The following is a 7,131-nucleotide window of genomic DNA, read 5'->3' as shown; positions in this document are numbered from 1 at the left end:
TACCCAAAACAAATGAAAACACAAGGTAGCCTGATCCAGAGCACAAGCCAAACCAAGTAGGTCTGAGTTCTGGACCTTTGTGCCCATGAGCAACACAACAGTGAAAGCACTGCGGGTCATGGAGGACCATGGTCTGAATGCAAGGGTGCCTCCTGAATGGAACTTTAAAAGCTGGGATGAATTAGCAGCATATGCAGAGGCTAGGAATTAATCCTCCTAATGGACTCCATATTGTTCCTCATTAGCATTCTTTAGCCAGTTTGTGGCCTTTGCATTTTAAGAGAGATGACAAGACCTGGAGATGGTCCAGGGAAAAGCAATAAAAATCATGAAAGGGCAGGGAAATGGGTCTTAGGAAAGGTGAGCGGAGGATTAGAGACTAGCGAAGACAAGGCCATGGATGATTCTAACCACAGCCTTTGCCTGAACAAAAGGTCAGAAGCATCCAAAGCCCAGAAAACTCACTCCATACCAAGGCTGCAGCCAATGGAACCAAATATCTAGGTATTTTAAAATAGTCTCTTCTAAAGCTTTATTTTTTCTCTTTTTCATCCAGCTGGCGTTGTGCTAACCCAGCCTGAGACTAAATCAAGCACAGACATTTGCCTCCTGAAAGTTATCCCCACCATGTGTCGGTTCCTGGTGTTGGGTCTCACCAATTGAAATGAACATAGGGATTTCTTGAGTCTAAGGTTTTCAATAAATGGAGGGTGAAAGAGACACAGAATTCCCAGATTGGTTAGAGAACAGATTTCAGAGAGAAAAAGAGAGAGACAATTTAGTGGTCAACTATGGTCAGTGACCTGTCTTAGGTGGACATGGCCACTATGAACGTGTATGCCAAGGTACCTGCCTTCCAAGTGTTCCAGTGAGCTCAACAATGTGGTGTGAGGAGGGTCCGGATGGAGTCAGAGGCCCCATGCTAGAAGTACAGATGGGGAGCACGTAACTCCCTTGGATCAAGGAGTCCTTCATTTAATCTGAGGGGTCTTTGCCTCCTGACTCTGAGTTTTTAAAACTAGTTTCTCACCCAAGGTTGGACTGTCAGCAAATAAAGAATGAAATGCCAGCTCCAGGGCCAAGTCCTGTAGCAACACAGCCAGGATGAAGCTGAGAAAGTAGTTCTAAAAATAGCCCATTTTTTCCATGTAAAGGATCATTTCCTATCAGTTACCTAAAAAGAAACTGATAATCATCAGCCAGCAAGTAGTTCCTAAAGACCAAGTGCATGTGTGATTTTGTAGATACGCATGGGGAAGCCAAGACACCTGACCCCAAGTGATTAGGATCCTCTTGAGGAGAATCAGATATGGATAGTCAGGTGTTCAAGGTTCTAAGACATCACAGAGATTCCACATTCCCCACCTCCTGAACTCCACCCTGTTTGGCAGGGGGCCTAGCATGATATGACTTGGTCCATGGCCAATGATCAATGGTAGAGCCCTGGCCCAGCTGTAGTCTTTTGATTGCAAGTCCAGGGCTCTCAGAGCAGCTAGCATCCCAGGCTACATGGGCTACATCTACATGGTAGATACCCAGTAGGGACATCCCGCTCCTGCTGTGCTATTACAGGGTCCTCTGCTGGGGAGACAGCCTTTCCTACAGTCAGTAATGTTCCCTTCAGGTAACTAGCTTGAGTCCAGAAAATGGGCAAGGCATCCTGAGATTTTTGGGGGACAGCTGCTCTCAGCCTTCTGAAAATCCATTTATCATTTCTTTTCATTATATAGATTGAGCAAGATGTTTGTAGTCTGTCCCTCTGTCCCAACTTATGCAACTCCATATCCTATTAGCCACCTCCTCAGCTCCCTGCATGTTTAGCCACTCCAGACTGCTGCTCTGATTTGCTGGTCACTAGAACAGTTGAGGACACCTTGTCCTGATGGTTAAGCACCACCTACTGACCCATTGCTGTCAGTCCATTTCTGGAACAGCATCTACCATATTGGCCATGGCCTAAAAAGGACAGCTTCTATTCACCTTCCCAAGAATGCTGCCACCCTCTTCCCAGGACACTCCTTAGCCCTTTGGTAGGTGGAGTGTCCTCTAGGCTCTTCTTTGGCACAAACTCAGATGGTAGGCTTTCTGGTATGTATTCTATATACATAGTATACCCCGTCATGTGCCTATGTCTCTGAGCCTTTTGATCCCTTCTGCCTTCACCTGAAATAACTGTTCTAGGATTTCTACTTCACTTGGTGTACACCTTCGCTTTCTCCAAGCTTCCAAGAACCATGCTAGCTGTGTGTTAACATCATTCCCCAGATTCCCAGTGAGAATGCCAATCCCATATGATGGGAGAGAACTCCCTGTCAATAAAGTTTTCCTTACCCAATGTTGTGTTCTCCCCTCAATCCAGCAGCTGAGGAACTTGTCCTATGTGTACTCCCCTGAGTCTTCTGATAGTTGACAAAGTCCCACAGCTCCTTCATGGCACAGTCTCCATCCTCCCCCTGCAAGCCCAGTCTGTAGTTGGCCAGCTCAGATTGTGGCGGAACCCTAGTCACTGATCTGGAGGCCAGGACAGAAGGTAGAGGTGGTCCTGACTGGGGAAGGGGTATTTTATCTTTAAGGCAAAGGGCTCTGCATCATCATTAGGGAAGGAAGCAGGGCTAGACTTTAACAGAGAAGAATGGGCCCATCGTGCAGGACCAGAGGGTTCAAGGGAATCTGGAAGTTTAGGATTCTTCAGTACATCAACCCAGATGTCCCCATCCTAAATAACAGGGTCTCACCCTTAATCCGCACAGAACCTGCCAGGGTTGTGAATTCCATCTTCTAGAAGGTTCCCCTCTTCTTATAGTAAGTCCCAAGTCAAATCCTGGGCTTTTCCTGTCCTTTGGCTAGAAGACATAAGTGTCTTTAAAAGCTGTCAAGGAGTCCTTCTTGTTCTCACACTTAGCCTTACATTGGTGATTAACCATCCTTGGCCTTCCATTGTTTTTCTCCAATTGTGTATTCATAGCTCCATGAATAGCCTTATAATTTCTAACTGTTAAAGTTTTACCAAATGCCTTAGATATTATCCCCGTCAGGCCCACTTCCTCTGGCATCCTAGGCCAGCTCCCACCTCAAAATTTCTGCCAGTATAATACTCCCCTGCCAGGGATAGTCAGTACTTCACCTACCATGGGGGTGGGGGATTTCACTGCCAGCTGGCCAGTAGTTACCCAGCTCTAAAACCCATTTTTGAACCTGCTACCTCAGATCACTGCTGATACCAACTATTGTTGGTCAGGTTCCCAGGAATCAGACTTTAATGGCTCTAAAGCTGAGCTGTTCTCAACTGGAGACAAGGTTGCCAGGCCTCCTCCATCGGCCAGTCCCTGGGAATAAACTGCCTCCAGGGAAGGAGTACAGCTTTATGTGAGCCCAGCTCCCTGGGACATAGACAGGACAACTCTTGGAGAGGAGCATGGCTGTGAGTAGTCAGCAGGGATCACCCCTGGCTGTCGGGGGAACGAGGGCTCTAGTCTTACAGGGAGTTTTGGGCACAATGCCCCAGCATCCTCTATAGTGTCCTAGTCTAGAATTCCACAAAGCCTATAAAATACCATACCACAAGATGAATAAAAGTAAAGAGAACAGAGCTATTAGAGATGAGAAAAGAATAAAATAAAATTGCATTTAGCACCCAAAATTTGGGTGTGCAAAATTAGCCGAATGTGCTACTCAGCTATTACAAATGAGCCCCAGAGTGGATTGTAAGCTTCCTAGTGATTGGAAGCTTCAGGAGGAAAAATTTCTTTCTCTACCCTTTTTGATTCCTTGGCTGGTGTAATAATCAAACCAACACAGATAGATAAACAGGAAAAAAAAAAAAAACATTTAATTATGTATGTAGGGGGGGACTCCATAATAACTTGAGACCCAAAGACAAGTTGGGCAATTGAGGCTTAAATTCTATCCTAAACTAAGGAATATGATAGGGGCCTAGGGCTTCCAAGGATAGAAGGATAACTCATAGGACAATAAGAAAAGCAGGTGTTTGATAATGAGATGTTCGCCCTGCGGTACAGATAGTTCATTCAGATAACAGTGCTCTCCGGTAATAGCTCTCTTGGAGCCAGGCTTCCTATCTAAATTCTTTTAGGTGATTAAGGGAGAGTTAAAAGTCTTTCTTGAATCTGCTGGATCTGGACTGTCTTCACTTCAAAATAGTTCACATGCCTAATGGGGCACATTTTGGGGAGCCTTGTTCTCAACCCCTACCAGTAACAAGAGGAAAACTGACCATCTCCAAAATGCACAGAATCCATAAGATAAAAACACCTATACCCTCAAGAACATGACTGCTTTTTAAATTTATTGTTTTGTTTTGTTTTGCAAAAATCTCAAAGGTTTTTTTCCTTTGGGTCCTGATGGAGTGCCAGCCTTGTGAAGCAGATAAGAACACCAGTATTATCCCTATGGATAGTGTGCATTTCACAGAAGCTTCTCAGAGCCCACCTACAGTCTCCCAGTCACAGGACAGAAGAGCAGCAGGAAAGTCTGTATCTTTCTTTAAAGAGCCCAACTGTCCATGAAACTCTTCCCAGGCAATTTCCAGTTCTACCTTCACAGAGAAAAATGTATGAAAACATTCTCCAAACACCTGTCTCTCTGTTGGTAATTTTTTTTTAAAAAAATGGTACAATAATTGCAATAATCTATTGCGTTTTTAAAACATTTGTTCAGCAAACAGTCTTTTAAAAAATAAATCATTTTCATTTGGTTGAAAGGCTGGTAATAAATTAAGCCTTTTATGCCCATAGAAAATGTTTTTTTGTTTTATTTCCAAATCTCCCATGTGGACATTCAGAGAGACATATTTATGAGAATCCAAAACAGATGAACTGGCTGCACCACTGAAGGAGGACCACATCTGTCGCCAAGTAGTACGAGCCACTTATCCTGGATAAATCTTCTGGAATGTCCCAGAAACATTAGAGTGCCGGGCTTCTGGGCCTCCTCCCTCTAATGGCCTAGTTCCAAGCTTCCTTTCTCACACAAAGACACTCAACGTGGTCCCAACCAGCTCACTAGCCCCCAATATTTTGGGATTCGTGTCTCCTTTTTCTTTGGAGAATTAGCCCCAATTAGCCCCATTGACTCTTCCCTAGGATCATCAACACACCTATAATCCTTTCCAATTCGGGGAGGTCAAGACTTATTCTCTCAATATCTTGCTGCATTCGGAGTTTGGTGTTTTATCCCCTGTTTTTGAAGGACCCTGACCTCTCCGATGAGTGGAAGCACAAATGGTGAAATCTAAAACATTCTCCTCTCATTTGCCTTCCAACCTTAAAATGGCGCCAGATAAACAGGATTCCAGAGAGACACCAGGGCCTTGTCATTCCCACTCTGCTGACTCTAGGAGGCAAGATCAAGGACACCAAAGCAATCCCCAGGCCAAACTGAAAGCAAAGTCTCCCTCAGCTTATCTTTCTCGGCCTCCCTTGGCTAACCTGTTAACAAGGACAGGAAAGCCTGCCCTCCAGGTTTGTTGTGAGGGAGGAAGAACAGCCCGCCTCTGTGGCTGGGGTCTTAACCTCAGCAGACCATGAGACAGATTCAAGTGCACCTAGTTTACTTGGAGAGAAAAGCTGTCTTCGTTTTCTGGGGATGCTGTAACAAATTCCCACACTCTGGGCAGCTCTGATCTCACAGTGCTGAAGACCAGAAGTCCAACCTTAAGGGGTCAGCAGAATTGGTTGCCTCTGAAAGCCCAGAGAGAAGGATCTAGTTCAGGTGTCTCTCCTTGGCTTGTACATGGCCACCTTTTCCTGCTCTTCAAATCTCCTCTTCTTCTAAGGACAACAGTCATATTGTATAAGGGGCCACACTTAGGACCTAATTTTAACTTACAAAGGGTAGCAGAATATGCCAGCCAAGATAAGTCTCTGGCATCAGGGACTGATTTGAGCTGATTATTTATTTTCTTTTCTGTTTTTTTTTATCTTATTATTTTTTGAATTGAAGTATAGTTGACATACAATGTTACATCAGTTTTAGGTGTACAACATAGTGATTCAATAACTCTCTACCTTATGCTATGCTCACCGCAAGTGTAGCTACCATCCATCACCAGAGGAGGCTATTACAATACAGTTCCCTATATTTTGAGCTGATTATTTTGAGAAATTGCAGACAACACAGAAGCAGCTCTGAGAGCAGACCAGTTACCCTATTGTAAGGGAAATCTGCATTTAGAAAGGAAGTTTACATTAGAAAGGGACCTGTACCAGGAAGAGAGCTGTTAGAAAACTTTTTCACTGGAGAGATTTAGAAAACTTTCCACCTGAGAGACTTAGGGAGAAGGCAGAGTAAATTTGTTCACTCAACATTTCCTTTTCTCTCCCTCCTACAAATTGCCTCCCCACTCTTTGATGCCCCAGACCCTTGTCCCTTCCCTGAGCTCAGGATGGTAGAGAAGCCTTAAATATCTGGCCACGTTTTGCATCTCACACCTTTGTGGGCTCCTGTACATACATAAATAATTTTTTTCTCCTGTTATTCTTTTATTACAGGGTGGTCTTAGCCAAGCAGAAGGGGAGAAGAAAATTTTGTTTCCTTCCCTCTTTATTATCTCTTTAAAGACTTGATTTCCAAACCAGGGTTGGGACTTCAACATACGATTTCAGGGAGAGGATATAATTCAGCCTATAACAGCCCCTCAATCCACACCGTCCCCCTCCAGAATAAAAAGAACAATCACAAGGAGTGCTGAATTTAAACAGGGAAGCCACTAAAGGCTGTGCTGTCAAGTTAGTTACTGCTCTTGGCAACTAGAACTCCATCCACTGGGAGTTCCAAGAGATAGCAAATCCCCAGCACAACCAAGAATGTCCCCAACTGAGGGCAAAGAGCACTTGCTTATTTATGCACCTCATCACAGGTAATGTTTCCTTGTGGGAATACCTTACTGGAAATGTATATAGCCTAAACTGAAAATGCAAAATGCAAGAGAGAGAGAGAGAGAGAGAGAGAAATCATGTGAGGCTTCAGGAAAATGAGAAAAAGCACTACAAATTTTAACAATCACAAAACGGAAGCATCACTGGTGCAGACAAACCCACCAAGTCAGATCCGAAGCAGAAGCAAGAAAGGCTGACAGGTAGAGGAAGGTTAAGGACCACGTTTCCAGGAACC

Source organism: Canis lupus, chromosome 3, assembly GCF_003254725.2.
Source record: "Canis lupus dingo isolate Sandy chromosome 3, ASM325472v2, whole genome shotgun sequence".
NCBI classification, from domain to species: Eukaryota; Metazoa; Chordata; class Mammalia; order Carnivora; family Canidae; genus Canis; species Canis lupus.
Note: the sequence above shows the minus strand (reverse complement) of the source record.